The 17,430-nt window shown below is 45.1% G+C and overlaps 2 protein-coding genes across 9 annotated transcripts in view; one reads left to right on the top strand and one right to left on the bottom strand.

Annotated features, from left to right (window-relative positions):
• ITSN1 (intersectin 1) overlaps positions 1 to 14,516 on the bottom strand; it is a 214,038-nt gene extending 199,522 nt beyond the window's left edge. For 2 of the 4 annotated variants that reach the window (XM_044250984.1, XM_044250983.1), the window contains exon 1: positions 14,309 to 14,511. The gene's annotated coding sequence lies outside the window, so the exon portion shown is untranslated. Of the gene's footprint in view, positions 1 to 14,308 lie in introns of all 4 variants that reach the window. The other 2 variants (XM_044250981.1, XM_044250982.1) reach the window with 2 other exon arrangements.
• Positions 14,517 to 15,258: 742 nt separating this feature from the next.
• Positions 15,259 to 17,430, top strand: part of CRYZL1 (crystallin zeta like 1) — a 41,772-nt gene continuing 39,600 nt past the window's right edge. For 3 of the 5 annotated variants that reach the window (XM_044250994.1, XM_044250995.1, XM_044250996.1), the window contains exon 1: positions 15,259 to 15,347. The gene's annotated coding sequence lies outside the window, so the exon portion shown is untranslated. The remainder of the gene's footprint in view (positions 15,348 to 17,430) is intronic. The other 2 variants (XM_044250992.1, XM_044250993.1) reach the window with 1 other exon arrangement.

Below are 17,430 nucleotides of genomic sequence, written 5' to 3' on the forward strand. Positions count from 1 at the left end.
TCTTTGTTGGGTGGGTGGGAGGAGCTAAAAGCCACGTCATTAGCATAAACTCAGGTAAGGTCTAAAGGGACCCATTTATTTTATTTTTTTTAAACAGTTTTTCTTTTAAGATTTGATTTATTTATTTGATAGACAGAGATCACAGGTAGGCAGAGAGGCAGGCAGAGAGAGAAGGAGAAGCAGGCTCCCTGCTGAGCAGAGAGGCCAATGCGGGACTCCATCCCAGGACTCAGGACATTCCGGAGGTTTCAAGAACTCTGTGTCAGTGGGGCGCATGGTGGCTCAGTGGGTTAAAGCCTCTGCCTTCGGCTCAGGTCATGATCCCAGGGTCCTGGGATCGAGCCCTCCATCGGGCTCTCTGCTCAGCAAGGAACCTGCTTCCTCCTCTCTCTCTCTCTGCCTGCCTCTCTGCCTACTTGTGATCTCTGTCTGTCAAATAAATAAATAAATAAATCTTTAAAAAAAAAAAAACTCTGTGTCAGGAATCAGGCACAAAAATCAACTACACTTTTTCTTTTAATTACACTACAGAGTACCTGACATAGTTACTGATGTTTAGTAAGTACTCAAAAAATAACTGCTGTACATAAAGGGTTGGAACTCAGAAAAAAAGACAGAACTCCAGGTATACACAGAAAACAGGATTTATTTGTGGTAGCCAGAAGTCTAAGATTAGAGATGACTATCCTGGAAGAGGGTAGAAATAACAGCACTAGAGACAGAAATACAGCAAGTAAGGAGCCCTCAAAGGAGAGCAAGAAGTCCTAGATAAAAGACAGAGGATGGGGGGAGGGGGGTTGGGAGAAGGGGGGGTAGGGTTATGGACATTGGGGAGGGTATGTGCTTTTGGGTAAATTGGAAGGGGAGATGAACCATGAGAGACTATGGACTCTGAAAAACAATCTGAGGGGTTTGAAGTGGCGGGGGGGTGGGAGGTTGGGGTACCAGGTGGTGGGTATTAGAGAGGGCACAGCTTGCATGGAGCACTGGGTGTGGTGAAAAAATAATGAATACTGTTTTTCTGAAAATAAATAAATTGGAAAAAATAAAAAAATAAAAAAAAATAAAAAACCACAAAAAAAAAAAAAAAAAAGACAGAGGAAAATACACAGAGCATAAGGCAGGGAAAACCAAAGTAGAAGAGAGTTTCTAAAGAAGAAATATGTCGGGGGGCACTCAGCAGGCTCTGTCAGGAAAGCATGTGACTCTTGATCTTGGGGTTGTGAGCTCCAGCCCATGTTGGGTGTGGAGATTAAGTAAAACTTTAAAAAGAAAAAAGAGGGAGAGGTGTGTCCAAAGTCAGAGATTGGTCAAGAAATGAATGGCGGAGACTTGGGCACAGGATTCAGCAATGGCGGGGCAGAGGCAGAAGCCCACTAAGATGAGTCAAGGGAACAAAGACAAGACACCCAACGTGAACTACTCTTCCATGAAACACGGCTGTCGGAGGACGGCACGAGACGCCGACAGGTAGCTGGAGTACAGCATCCAGGAGAAGACCCTGAGCCCACGTGAAGGATGAGGCAGAGGAAGCAGAGAACAAGGTTAATTCTGATGCGAGGTCTTGGACTGACAGCAAACCCTGTTGTACGCGCCCTTCAGGCCTGCCCAGCCTGGCCTCACCTTCTCCACTTTCCTCCTGGCGGCCACAGTGCTCCTTCATGGCGTGGGCCCTGCTCCTATGCTGGTTCCTCTGCCTGGGAAACAACTTTTTTTCCCTCCCCTGATTAACATCTGTCCCTAACCCAGACCCCAAGTACAAGTCACATCTTCTCTGGACTTTGGACTGGATGAGGTCCTACTGAGGTCCTTTTTTATAGCCTTTACAACAGCTGGAAATCATTTATTTACACAGGATGGTTTGTTTGTTTTTTTTTGTTTTTTTTTTTTGGTTTGGGTTTTGGGTATGGATTGAGGGCAGGGAGCTGTCACTACTGTCCTTGCTCCTACCTCAGCGCCTGGCACCCAGCAGTCAAGCAGGACGTAGCTAGGAAGGGAACACGTGCTTGAGAATGGCACAAAGACTCAAGAGGAAACAGAAAAGAACAGCACCTAGAACCTGGGGAAGGGAAGGAGACACCCACCTCTTCCTTCTCCCTCTTATCGCAAGAAGCAAAGAGTAAGTGTGAGTCAGACGGATTTACAAGCGCCACTTGGGAAGTGGGCAGCAGGCCCAAACAGGAGGCAGATTTACTCTGGAAAGTGAAGGTTCAGATGCCTCGGGGGAAGCCTGAGGCGAATTTGGGGAGGAAGGGAGAGAAAGCTGAGAAAGGCTCCTTAGCAGGTCACAGCTAAGTGGGGAAGAAGTCCACAAGTTTGCACGCTTCTCTGCAGCCAACCGCCGGCAGCACAAACACAGGAAATAGGGCGCAGACAGTTGGGATGGTCTAGGGATGGGGTCCGCAGGCTAGAAATGACAGATGGACAACAGGACAAGGGAATCGCTGACGGGACACGCTCAGAGTTCCCAGGTGCACAGAGAAGGAAATGAAACCAGGAGGAAATGAACAACTTGAGAGAAAGGGAAGAAGGACCAGGAACTAGTTTCTGGATGGAACTATTGTAATCGGAGCGTGTGAAATGAATTAGAACACAGAATCTTAAAACTACATGCAACATATTTTTCAAGGTATCATAAGCTCTTGCCATCTACTGTAATCAGTCTCTTACTACAACAACAACAAACCTCAAAAACGGGCCCATCTCTTTCTGAAAAAGGTCAAGTTGCTACCTTTCCTGAAGTCTAAAAAAAAAAAAAGCAGATGACTGAATAAAGGATATCCCTTTCCAGCTCCAACTTTTCCACAGTAGATACATGTTTTTCCAGCAGTTCCAGATGAGCATAAGTTTAAAAAGCCTCCAAGCACGAGCCAAGGCAGAGTGCTAACAAACACACCTTAGGCACTGAGAGAATCTGCAATTAAAGAAGCAGCCGAACAGGTGACAATGGCCACAGTTCCAAATTTAATGTGATCTAACCAGATTCCAGACGAGTCTCCCAAACTTCATTCTATTCAGAGAAATCACAAAATAGTAAAATATATTTCGTTCTAAAATGAATGAGAAACGACACAAATTCTGTAGGCAATATATGGACCATTTAAATTCAAGCAGCAAACTTTATTGAAAAGAATGCTCATATTACTTTTGGTTGTTTTGTTGACTCTGTATCATTTTATTAAGGGCTTTTAATAAAGGCCATCTTTTATTTTATTTTATTTTATTTTATTTGACAGAGAGACACACAGCAAGAGTGGGAACACAAGCAGACAGAGGGAGAGGGAGAAGCAGGCTCCCGCTGAGCAGAGACCCCAGGACCCAGGGATCATGGCCCGACCCGAAGTCAGTCGCTTAACGACTGAGCCACCCAGGCGCCCCTTAAAGGCTATCATTTACAAGAAGAGAAGGGGTCACCAGCAGCCCCCTTCCACGTGCCACCGTTCATGATGAGTGTGCTGGGCATGTGTTTGCTTGCTCAGCACTCTCTTCTCCCAACTGATACCATTTTCCCTCCTGTTAATTCCAGGTTAGGTACCAATCTCGCCAACTTGTACAAAAAGGCCTGGGACAACCAATGAGGGCACCGCCCTCCCCCGCGGAGAGGGGGAGTGATCAAGCCAGGCCAATCGGAACCCCTGGACTTGACAGGTATGTGAGTCAACACATTCTCCTTTTTTTCTTAAGATAGTTTGCAAATAAAGAAGTTCAGACAAATATAGTTATAAATGATTACCGTAGCACTGAATTTTGTCTTCCTTCTACTATTATCCTTTCCTTCTCTTCCCTTCACTTTTCTGTTTTCCCTCCCCACCCAATTCCTTAGGATAATGGACTATGTAAACTAAGCATTGAGTTTTTTAGACATCACCATAAGGCAGAAAGCTAATCTAAGAGAGGAAGCCTAGTCCCGGGTAAATTAAGCTGTGATTCAATTTCTTGGTATTTAGATATTAAAGTTGAGTCTTGTTTCAGTGGCTTGACTAGAACACACCTAACAGACTTCAAATGCACCACCTACCTGGACACACTCGATATGTACACTGTGAATATCTCTAGTATCATTTTTTTGCATGAGGCCACATTGTTAACATGTATGTGAAGGGAAATAACACCATGAAATTCTAGGACATTTCTAAGAACATTCCAAATCTCTTCCTTCCCATTTTCCCCCGCCTTGAGATCTGAACTGGTTTAAAAAAGGTAAAAGTTTTTGTTTTTTTTTTAAAAAAAAGGGGGGGGGAAAGGGGGTAAAAGTGGAGTCCACATCTGCAAAATGGCCTTTCCAATAAAATCACGATTACCAGAATTAAATTGTGTACTTCTGTGTTTTCGGAAATCCTTAATTTTCAAGGTGGTTATTACATGGAAAAATAATGACCAAACTCAGAACTTCCCAACTACTGTACTTTCAAATGGGTCACAGGTGTGCTCAAGGTACGGCTGCCCTCAGGTCTGAGGGATGATGGCTATGCTAATTACCAGGACTAATGTGCTACTAATTGTATAGGGTATTTTAAAAAGCTTGAGAAGCACTGAATGAATGACCAGAAGACTCCTGGAACTAAGACTTCTAGCAAGGTGGCTGGTTACCAAGGAAATTTGTATAAGGTCAAGGCGCATTCAATAAATGTTCAAACTCATTGGTAGTGGCAAAAAAATTCAAGTTAAGGGGCACCTGGGTGGCTCAGTCATTAAGCGTCAGCCTTCTGCTCAGGTCATGATCCCAGGGTCCTGGGATTGAGCCCCACGTTGGGCTCCCTGCTCAGTGGGAAGCCTGCTTCTCCCTCTCCCTCTGCTTGTGTTCCCTCTCTCACTGTGTCTCTCTCTGTCAAATAATAAATAAAATCTTTAAAAAATTTCAAGTCAAAATAAATAAAACGAACGTTTTTCTTAAATGGTTTTACCCAGCCGTGGTAAGGGAACACAAAATAGGTACACACCACCAGGGGAACACACTGGAGGGCAGCAGCAGGCTATTGTGGCTTGGAATGGATTCCAATATATTAAGTGAAAAACACGGGCTATACAACTGTATGTACTGAGATCACATAAACTGGCAAGCCAACGAAGACTGAATTCAGCCCTTGGGTATGCTCTGTTTGAAACCCAGGGCATTTATAAAAATCGTGGCCCACATAAAAATTGGGAGATTTCATATTAAATTCGTATTTCTAGATTTCCAGCTTCTCTTGAAGAACTAGAAGGTACAGTAACACCTACAGGCATGCTCCCAGGGGCACAAACGAGTAGGTCCCATCCATGGACCATCTTCAGTGCCCAGGTCCCCAGCATATCCTCATGTCTCCCACACAGAGAAGCTCACACCCAACCTGTTGAGAAATTTGAGCAGGCTGACCCTTCCCAGTGTACGAACAGTCTTTATCGCTGGATGGTGAAATTCTAGGTCCACTTTCTTCTTCCCTTATCTGTATTTTCAAAAGTTTCCTTGAATAAACACATATACGTGCTTATTGCTTTTGGAGTGAGAAAAAAAAACATGTTATTTTTTAAATTACCAAATCACAACTGCAATTTCACTTCATCTAATGAAACCGAAACAACTAAAGATAACAGATAATGACTGTGGTTTAAAAGTAATTGAACTAAGGAAATAATGTAAGGTTACAATTACGCAGTATTTCCCTCCCTTTGATACTAATTAAAACACCAGCTTGGACAGACAATAGCAGCGTTTTACAAATTATATCTTCCTCAAAGTGAACAGCTTCTATAGATACTCAGGTCATAAAACACCCATTTTAAGGATTCATTCCCCTATATTCAAAGTTTCTTTCACCAAGAAACATAAACAGACAATCTTTATCAGAAATCTGTTAATCAATTAACTTAATGCTTAAAAGGTTAAATAATTCCTGATCTTTGTTTTACACTGTTTGATTTGGTTTGACCACTATTAACAGCAGTTTTACGAGAACTCCAAAAAGCTTCTACCAGTCACCATACATCTCACCCCGTCTCTGAAACCTCACAGAGTATCTTCATGCTAAAGAAAAACTACCAGGCTAGGTAGAAATGCCAATGTCTGCAGATGACAGAAAGTAGAGGCAATTCAACATTTCTCTCTTGCCCTCCTACAAGGCTCTCCCTCGCCCATGACCTTCAGAGTGATCTTTTTAAACAAAAGCAAATCACGGAACTCCCCTGCTTAAAAGTTACCTTAGCTTCCTACTTCCACTGACTGAAGAAAATTCCCACCAGCCCGTCTCCTTTATTCCTCACCTGTCTTTCCAGTGCTCACCGAAGTAGGTGACAATCAGGTCCTCAAATACCAATTTACTCAACAGGCCAACAAGCAACCGCTCAGCGCCCGCCCTGCGCCAGGCGCTGCTCTAGGTCCTGAGGATGAGCAATGAGCAGTGAGTGAGCCACACAGCCACAACTCCCTGCCCTCCTGAAGCTTACCTTCTAGTAACCTCTCTACCACCTTCACTACCTCCTCAATTTCCATAATCATTTAAAGAATTTTTTTTTAAACAGGGATATTTCATTTATTTTTTTATTTTTATTTTTATTTATTTGACAGAGAGAGAGTCCGTGAGAGAGGGAACATAAGCGGGGAAGTGGGAGACGGAGAAGCAGGGTTGTCCCTGAACAGGGAGCCTGATGTGGGGCTCGATCTCAGGACCCTGGGATCATGACCTGAGCTGAAGGGAGGCGCTTAATGACTGAGTCACCCAGGGGCCCCTTATTTAAAGAATTTTAAAGCAATCATAATGACTGTGTTGAAGATATCTGGAAATAAGCAATACTACCCATAATAATTTCATTTTCATTTAATGACTTTGTTTAATAGTAATTATTTATTGTAAGCGAAGGAGAGATGAGAAACAGAAGAGGGGGACCTTTACTCAGTGGAACCTGGTACATACCAGGAATGGCACTGATTTGTCAATTTTTCAAGCTTTCTCTCATACTAGCTATAAAGCTCTACTAGCTTTTAGGTCAGCGACCAAAAGTTAGTATTTCAATTCTGCCAGAATGGAGCAGTCGAATTTAAATAATTCCAGACGCTGAAAGATAACTTGTTTTCAAAATCTATTATCTTAAGTTTGCAGCAGAAATGGATTTTTATAAAACCTTGAATCCCAAATGAACAGACTCTCATTAAAGATAACGTACAGGAATGGTGTGTGTCTGTTTATACAACGGCTTATAATACAAACCACTGCCCTTGTTAGAACAATGTAACTGCTCAGGAAATCGGCCTCAGAGAAAAGTAATTAGCCCTACACACATGCACGCACACTAAGACGAGACAAGTGGATCCCACAGCAACTTGATTCCAATGCTTTTATCCTAAGAATCAGTGTCCTCCTTGGGGCACCTGGGTGGCTCAACGGAGTGTCCCATTTTTGGTTTCAGCTCAGGACATGGTCTCAGGGTTCCTGAGATGGAGACCCACGTGGGGCTCCCTGCTCAGCTTGGAGTCTTCTTGGGATTCTCTCTTCCTCTCCCTCTGCCCTCCCCCGCCCCTCTCAAATAAATAAAATGGTTCAAGAATCGGAGGCTGGTCAAATCATGGCACCCAAAGCCACTCGGTGGCATTCATTTCCATGAGCCATGTCCGTGGCTCACACCACCAGTCACCAGGCGGACTTACAGGCAAGACCCAAGGATGAAAAAGACCATCAAAGGCAGAGAAACAAGGCAAAATGCCCATTCAAGCAAGAGGATCAAAAGCACTGCTCTCTTGCAGTAAGGAGAGGACTTTAATTTTCACCATCAAGGTTAAACAACAACAACTACTGACCAACCGCTAGACCTGGTTATTTGCACAGTCCTGTTCAGCTGAATCCAAAATTCTCCATCACACCCCTCAGTTCAACTCCTGGCTCTCCCACTCAACCAAGAATGAACGATACTGAGTACCACTCCCCCACAACCTTTATGGAACCCCAAACTATGCCAACAGTGAGAATGGGTTTTAGCTTCAAACTGAGCTGTGCAGTCCGACCTCAGCATAAGCAAACTCCGGCCAGACAGCTTAAGCCCAAACAATTTCACCCATGCTCTTTCTGGGCCCTAAGCTCGTAAAATAAGCAGCCGGATTATTCATTCTACTAGAAACAGGTCAAAAGAGCACTGATGAATTCAAATAGATTAACCTGTTTTAAACTCACCTTGTTAGAGGGCAACAAAATGTTAATGATATTCTACCATTACATTTATTAATAGAAGGTGTTTTTTTTTTTTCTTCAAACAATCTCCCAGTGGATCTGTGACATCTCTCTCCAGTGAGGCCTTCACATTCCTGCAGCAAACTTCCACAAGCTGCTTCAAATCTCAAAACTGGCCAGTGTGGGAATGTTTGAGCAGAATCCCAGCTGTCTCCCTGATCATACATCCACATGGAGTTCTTTCCAAGGCAAGGCCACGCATTACACATTACAAGTGAACCGTCTTTTCAAATTCCACTCGTCTTCTCTGGGACTCCAACCCTGCTTTTCATCGGGGGCACTGAAGGAAAACCACCTCCCTGGAAAGGCTAACGAGCTGCTCTGAGAGATGAATGTTAGACAGTAGACAAGGCCTATTTGTGAGCTAACTTACACAACTCACTTCTCAATGAGAGGGACTCAAATCTATAAATTAACATACATCAGGGAACCTCTAGGTTATGGCAAAACTGAAATCAGAAACGTAAAAATACCCTAAGTCCTATTTAAATTGTGTCCGGGGCATGGGTGGTCCAGTGTTATGGCTGAAAGTTTGGCCTCTGAAGTTACACAGGGTAGCCACTTGCTGGCTCTTGAAGTTCCTTCACTGCTGGTACCTCAGTTTCCAAGGCATATTCATCTAAAAAAGGACAATTCGGGGCGCCTGGATGGCTCAGTCAGTTAAGCGTCTGCCTTTGGCTCAGGTCATGATCCCAGATCCTGGCATCAAGCCAGCATCAGGCTCCCGGGAAACCTGCTTCTCCCTCTCCCACTCCCCAGGCTTGCGTTCCCTTTCTCACTGCCTCTCGCTCTGTCAAATAAATTAAAAAAAAAAAAAAAATCAAATGATGTAAAGGAACTTGCTAAATGTTAGCTATCACTATTACTGGTGTACGAATTTTCTGAGTTTCCAGATCACATTCCTGAACACGTCACATTCACATTCCTTTCTTCTTCCTAAGAATAACAGTAATTCACTAGTTTGTCACTGGTTAAGTCATTCCAAAATAAAAAGAAAAGAAAACGGGACTCTCAACCAGGACGGTAGGGATGTGAACTGCTACAACCCATCTAAATGGCAGTATGTATCACAAATCTCAAACGTATCATGTACTGTACCTTGATCCTGCAAATCCACTTCTAGAAACTCATCCTACAGAAAAATCATTTCACAGGCATACACTGAAGTGTATATAGGAGAACAGTCACTGCAGAGTTGTAACAGTGAAGGGGAAAAGGAAACAAACTAATGTCTGACAAAAATTAATGGTTAAATTATCACACACATATAAAATGGAATCTTACTCATTTTATTAAACTATTGTAACTGACAATATAGATATGGATTCATTATAACATGTGAGGCCAAAACCAAAAAGTTACAAAAATGATCATGTATAGCAGAGCTCATACTTGTTACCAAAAATGGTAAATAAAAAGCCACATGCACAGGAAAAAAAAAAAAAAAGAGGTTTGGACAGGTATGTACTGAGGTAGTGGATTTATGAGAACTGTCTAGTGTTTTACTTTTCTGTATCTCAACTTTTCTACCATGAAGATGCAATTCTTTCTTTATTTTTTTAATATCTTATTTATTTGAGAAACAGAGATAGTGAGAGAGAACACAAGAAGGCAGGAGAGGGAGAAGCAGGCTCCCCACTGGGCAGGTGGGACTGGATCCCAGGACCCTGAGATCATGACCTGAGCCAAGGCAGACGCTTAACTGACTGAGCCACCCAGGAGCCCCCAAATGCAATTCTTTAAAATACAACGGATATGAACTGATAAATAGTTTGGTTCTGAAATACATAATGAAGCTAAAAGTAATGACAAGATTATTTTTATTTAGAAAAAAAGCTCATATTTACATAATACTTGATGGTCTATTAGATACTTTTAATTTTTTATTAACATACAATGTATTATTTGTTTCAGGGGTACAGGTCTGTGACTCATCAGTCTTACACAATTCACAGCACTCACCATAGCACAGACCCTCCCCAATGTCCATCACTCAACCACGCCAATCCCTCCCTCCAGCAACCCTTAAGTTTGTTTCTTTCTTTCTTTCTTTTTTTTTAAGATTTTATTTATTCATTTGTCAGAGAGAATGCGCACAAGCAGGAGAAGTGGCAGGCAGAGGGAGAAGCAGGCTCCCCACTGACCAAGACCCTGGGATCATGACCTGAGCCAAAGGCAGACACCCAATAGACTGAGCCACCCATGCATCCCTATGTCCTATTAGATACTTTCAATAGTTATCCAATTAAAAGTAAGACATATTAAGTATCAAGACATTAGCAAGAGACCTCAAGTGATGGATTTCTACCATCAAGTGCAGCAGTACAAAAACTAAATGGGTTAGTTTTGGAATTTTACATATTTTCATATAACAATTCCTTATCGTCATCCTAATTACCACTTATTAAATGAACATATCTCAAGAACTTATGTAAGCACTCTGAAGTATTTAAACTTAACCTACTTACTATTATTCCCATTCAGCTGAAAAGACTGAGACCCTGAAATGTTAGACTAGATCACAGACTATGGGGTCAAACCCAGTATCCTCTAGAAATTTTACTCCCAACTGTTCAGCACCCTCAACTATGTAACAGAAACTGTTATTTATGGGGTCCTCCGCTTGATTCTGAAAGAAAGGAATGAAGGCCATATTCTATTAGGAGGAAAAATGAAATTGGAAAACATGACAATTTTCTGCACTTTTTGCTTTTTGTAAACCAAATTTTTTTTTAATATTATTTATTTATTTATTTGACAGAGAGAGATCACAAGTAGGCAGAGAGGCAGGCAGAGAGAGAGAGGAGGAAGCAGGCTCCCTGCTGAGCAGAGAGCCCAATGCGGGACTCGATCCCGGTCTGAGATCATGACCTGAGCAGAAGGCAGCGGCTTAATCCACTGAGCCACCCAGGCGCCCTGTAAACCAACTTTTACAGCATTATTTGGGCTTACCATAGCTTAAAAAATGGTATTTTGAAAATAGTGATAACAGTAATTTACCACTACACTGTGACTTAAATTTACATTTTGATTCTCTAAGCAGTATTTTGATAGGAGCCTTCTCTCCAGCTTTATCGCCTCGAGCAAGCTATGCTTGGGAAAGGTTCTCTCTTTTCAGAGCCAACCAAACTTACAGAAATGACTGGGCATAGTGCATGTGGCTCCTAATTTATAAAATCACTGACTAAGTAATAAGATTAATTTTACAAGAAAAGGTTTTAAAATGTGGCCTCATTACCATGTTATTCACTCATAAATATTTAATGGAGTTCCTCCAGGCACTATTCTAGCACTGGAGATAGAATGATGACTCAAAATCCCTACTCTTCTGAAACCTTTATTGTAAGTGCATTATGTACCTGAAGGTTGTAGTTCATTTTTTATTAGCAGCCTAAGGTATAAAACTTAGTCTGTTATTTAAAATATCTGCCATCCACTTCAGGAGATGATCTTAGGAGATGCTTAGCAAGAGGGAAGCAGAGCATCAACTGTTCGCCAACTTTACTGTCTCAGGAGAACCTGGAGAAGTTGTTTAAAAAAACCGATTCCAGGGTGCCTGGGTGGCTCAGCTGGTTAAGCAACTGCTTTTGGCTGAGGGCCTGGTCTGGGAGTCCTGGGATTGAGTCCCGCATCCGGCTCCCAGCTCTGCAAGGAGTCTGCTTCTCCCTCTGACCTTTTCCCATGCATCTCATGCTCTCTCACTCTCTCTAGTAAATAAATCAAATCTTAAAAAAAAAAAAAAAAAAACTATTCCAGGGCCCCACCTCCAGGAGTCTGATTCTGAGGTGAGGAATGACCAAAAAACCCTCTATTTTTAACAAGAACTTCACTTCATGCTGATCTAAGTGATCTGAGGTCCAGACTTTGAGAAACCCACCAGTAAGTGGAGCCCTTCAGAAGAAAAACGATCATTCAGAAGAGAATAGCTCTAGGGCAGTGGAACTTGAACTGAGTAACATAAACCCAACCCTCATGTAATTAGTTCTGTATAATTCACAAATCCAGCAAATTAAAAAGATGAGTAAGAATGGAGCCATTTACCAGCACCTCCTCCTTAATGTCTAATGGGAGATTTGAATTTGCTTCCATCTAGGCATTTGATGAAAAGATGAACTTAAGTCCTACTAACAGAAGAAATAAACATTAAGAAAAAGGAAATTTCTAGTCAACTGCAAAAAAAAAAAGCTAAGAGGGACAAACATTTCACGGAACTAACTTGCTACCACTCATTTTATGCCCTATTTCACAATGCTTAGTATCTGAACAATCCACAGGGTTCCAAAGTACATCAAAAATTTGTTCATTTCCTCTCCTACTCAGGCAGAATAATAATAATAGAGTATTGTGAAGGTGCCACGGGGCCTCAGCAATTTCAACAGATACATTCTTAGATAAAGAAATGCCATTAAATAAAAGAAAACTATCAGAAATGTTCCTTAGTGGAACTACTTTAGTTAGTTTTAAATAGTTTTAACGTGTCCCTCATTTGCAATTTAGATTACTTAAAAGATCCTGGGTTCTTTACCAACCTCCTACTGAAAAAAAAATTCCCTTCCATATTACAAATATGTGCATTTTTAGTTATAATAAGCAAACACCCATCAGTACAACGTAACTGTGTCACGTAAACTAGAAAAATAATTTTAAAGAAAAACACAGCATTTTGTTCTGAGAGAGAAATCCTAACCTTGGGGGAGGGTTTTAAGTTTCTGCACCTTAAATCATCTAAAAATAAAGGTACCCAGACAAATACATTCCTCCCATTTTAGAGGTTAAGAGTAGCACTTCACAAGTCATCTGGCCTGCTGGTCCTGGCTCTAGTTCCTAACCTCAGATCCTGTCCACTACCTAATCCATGAGATCTCTGATCATCCGTTCAAAGGGATTAGTAACATTGCCTCTCGTTAACGGAATGGAGGCTGTTCCAGATACATCTGTTTGTATGGTATTCGTTTTTTTTAATCTGTTCTTTTTACTGTACTTGCTTTTATTATTTGTACGTTTGATCCCAGAAACAGCAAGAGTAGGACGCCAGGAGATAAGCACAAAGAAACGCATCTGTCCGGAGTGCGCATATATTTAAAATTTCAGGCTGGTGCTGCCTTCAGAATAGCACTGATGATGGCAAAGTTCTAAAGGAAACTTTCATATTAAGAGGCTACCAAAAATCTCCATAGCCTCCCACTCAACAGAAAAAAAGACGCCAATTTATTTCTTCAAAAGCAAAGCCTTCTTTAGTCTGAATCACAACAAAAGATGCCCACAGGAAATGTTATCTGCTAAGTTGTTTTCTGATCCCACGGCCAACAGAAGTAAAGGAAGGTGCGACCCATTCCTCGTCGGTTTCCTTTTCCTGGGGATTCTGATTATTGCATTTCCTCGTCAAGCAAGCAGAGCCCGCAATTGTGCCCTGGGTCCACACCGCAAGACCGCGTCCGTGCGTCAAGGGAAGGAGCCGCGGCGGACCCCGGGGACGCGCTCCCACCGAAAGGAGAGCCGCTTTCTGCTAAATGCCATCAGAGTCCGCCGCGGCCGGACGACTCGGGGCCGAGCGGCATTGGCTGCCCTTCACTGACAGCGATTTTGCAGGCACGCGACAGAGAGAAAGAGATGAGCCGGGGACTCGAGGCCCGAGGGAGAGGCGGGCGGCGCGATGCCGCTCCCCGCGAGCTCCGGGTCCCCGAGAGGCTGGCGGGGAGGCGAGGCTTGGCCAGCCCGCCACGCTCAGGCGGCCGAGGGCAGCGAGGTCAGCCCTGGAAGGGCCGACCGCCCCCACGCCCCCTGGGGAGGGAGGCGACCGCGCTCGGCCGGCCGGGGCTGCGGACGCCCATTCAGCCCGAAGCCCGTCCACGGCCGCCACCCCCTCGGCCCGCCGCGGCGTCCCGGCCTCCCCGCGCCGGCCAGCCGGCCGCCCCGCCGCCACCCCCGGGAGGACGGGGAAGGACGAGGCGCAGGGGCCGCGGGGGCCGCGCAAGGCTGAAGGGCGGCCCGCGGGACTCGCGCCGGTCCGAGGGACGGGCGCCCCGGGCGGCCATCGCGCCGACCCCCGCGCCGACCCCCGCCCCCGCCGCTTCCCCGTCCAGGCCGCCGCCGTCCAGCCCGCTCCTCACCTCATCTCCAGGCGGGTCCGCGCTGCAGCCCCAGGAACAAATCAGTGCAGCTCACTCGCCGCGGGGAGGGACGCAGGAGCCGCAGCCCCGCACACCATCCCCGCCCGCCTGCCCGCCGGCCCGTGCGTCCCGGAGCCCGCTCGGGATTCTCCCTCGCGAGCCGCCGTACTACGGAGCAACCAAGCTGCGCTCCCTCCCCTCTCCTCCGCTCTTCTCTACCTCCTTCGCTCCCTCCCTCGCTCCCTCGCTCCCACCTATCTCCTCATCTCCCTCCGCAGCCTCTCCCGCCCTCCTCCACCCCTCCATCTCCGCCCACAGATGGGTGGGAACGAGCAGTCGGCCAATCGGGAGAAGAGGCCCGCACCTCCTCACCGCCCCCTACCGCTACGCCCGCCCACCGCAGGAGAGAGGGAGGGGGGCAATTAAAAAGGATGGAAGAGGACGGAGTGACAGCCAAAGTAGCCAATCAGCAAGCGCAAAGGGTGTGGGCGTGGAGAACGGCCTTGTCTCCCCGCCCCCTTCCCAGAAGGCGTAACCAAAAGCTTCTGGTCTGGGATTTCCTTGACGGGGCTTATGGCGATTTTGTTTCACGATTTCGGTCCATCTGCCCGTTGTCGTGCGAGGCACTGGTTAGGAGGCACTCAACTAAATTAGTCACGAGAGGTCTTAAAGGAGAGAACAAGGTAGAGGCGAAAAAGAAGCGGTCACAGTCCAGATTAGGCGGTAGGGCAAACGGTCGGAACGAGAAAGGGTGTGGTCTTTAACAGAAATTTACATAAAACGGAATCTATCCGGGAGACTACAATTTCGCCCATTTACTGGTAGCCCCTGGCTCCACCCTTCTCCACCTGGCGGAGCATTCCGGGAGATGTAGTTCCGAGTTCGGTTGCTATGGCGTTCTCCACAGCCTCCGGTCCAGGAGTGACGAGCTACCTGGCCAATGGGAGCAGCGCCTGGGCAAGCGGGGGCGGGCCCTCTGCAAAAGGACTCCAAGGTGGCGGTGGCGAAGACGCAGGCCGTTGGGGCAGCTCAGAGGCAGGTGAGCCCCCGGAGCCGGGTTCGGTGTCTTGGGAAGCGGGGCTTTGGGCTTTGGACGCCTTGCGGAACCGTGCAGCCCTGGGGTGCATGGTGGTTGGCGTTGCACCCCAGCGCCAGACCGCGTCGGGCCCAGGCCTAGCCTTAGCCGAGGCCGCTGAGGGGCGGGAAAGACTTGACTGACGATTTCCTGATCCTTGCAGGTTTGGATGGTAGGTTTTATCTCAGTTTGCATCTCCCTCTGCATTTATAGAAGCAAAAATCGAAGCTCCCTTCCACTGAACTCCCAGGTTGGATTCCTCCCCCACCCCCACCCCAGCTTTCTTTTTGTGCCTAGAATTTGAGTTTCTTTTTTTTTCTCGTACTCCTTCTCTGCCACCGCTTTTTCCTCCTTCGCTTTCCTTTATCGGTGAACCATACACAAAGCAAGGGTATTCCCGTTTACGAGATTATACGGTCGGGTTTGCCCACTTAAGAGAAACAGCGAAAAACTCCGGAGATACGGCTCAGAATCATGTTGAAGTGCAGATGCTGAATTGGTAGGTCTGGGCGGGGCCCGAGACTCTGCATTTCTCACCAGCTCCCGGGAGCGGCTCGTCCTCGTTCTGAGTAACCGGGTGTTCTGTCTGCATCAGCTCTGCTCAATGCAGGTGTAATGCGAGGCACTTTCGTTTAAGCCAATACATCCAACATTTATCATTTCTACCCATCATCAGATACCTTAAAATTGAAATATTATAAATTCTTGTATTTATTGATTTTTTTTTTTTTAAAGTAAGCTCTACGTCCAACGAGGAACTTGAACACACAACCCCGAGATCAAGAGCAGCCTGCTTTAGACGGCATGAGCCAGCCAGGCGCCCCAATTCCGGTTTTTTTTTTTTTTTTCCTTAGCGTCTTCGAAATCGAATGTGTATTTTACCTTAACAAAAGGCCTCAGTTCTAACTACACAGAGTTCACAGGTTCCTTAGCCACCTGTGGACTAGTGGCCCTTGTTTTTGGACGGCGCAGGTCCAGATGATTGAGGTGCCCCATGCAAGAAACTAAAAGGTTCGAAAGCTCAGAGGGTTGGTTGCATGTGACCAAACCCTTTGCTGCTCTGTGAGATGGGCCTGGGCACTACTTTAGAGAGGTTCTCTGCCCAGTTTGCAGAAATAAGAGCAAAAATAGCCAACCAGCACTTACTGAATGGTGATTTTGTGCCGGGTGTTGTACCGAGTGCTTTGCTTGTGTTTCATCTTTACAACCCTTGGAGGTAACTATTATATTTTGGAGATACGGAATCGAACGCCTAGAAGGTTAAAATTGAGTAGCTTAAAGCCATACAGCAATAAGTAGGATAGCCAGGATTCAGACTTGGGTCAATTTTGACTTCTAAATCCTGTCAACCACCGAAGTGTATGATTGTTATTTTTTAATCAGTAATTTCACTTCATTGATGCCTCTGGTCCAGTTTATGGCAGATGAAACGTTGAGAGGTGAAACAGCAGGTTTCTTCATACAAGGTCAATTTGCCTATCAGTTGGAGTGACATATTTTGGTAGTATTATAAATATTTCATGCTGTATATGTTTTTAAGTCCGCTCCAGCCCTACATAGGGCGAGATCAAGAGTTGCATGCTGTAGGGCACCTGGGGAGCTCAGTTGGTTGAGTGTCTGACTCTTCGTTTTGGCTTGGGTTGTGGTCTTGGAGTGGTGAGATGGAGCCCCGCGTTGGGCTCTGCGCTCAGCACAGAGTTTCCTTGTGCCTCTCCCCACTGCTTGTGCTCTCTGTCTAACTCTAAAATAAATAAAGTCTTCACCAAAAAATTGCATGCTCTACCAACTGAGCCATCTCCATGCTGTTTATAAATCTTTCTTTTAAAAAAAAATTTTTTTTTAATTTATTTGAGAGAGAGAGCAAGCACATAGGGAGAAGCAGAGGGAGAGGGACAAGCAGACTCTGCACTGAGCTCGAAGCTGGACTCAGGGCTCGATCTCACAACCCCAGGATCATGGCATGAGCTGAAACCAAGAGTTGGAGGCTTTACTGACTGAGTCACCCAGGTGCCCCTCGATGCTGTATTATAAATAATTAAAAAATCAC

Source organism: Neovison vison, chromosome 6 (assembly GCF_020171115.1).
Source record: "Neovison vison isolate M4711 chromosome 6, ASM_NN_V1, whole genome shotgun sequence".
NCBI lineage: Eukaryota > Metazoa > Chordata > Mammalia > Carnivora > Mustelidae > Neogale > Neogale vison.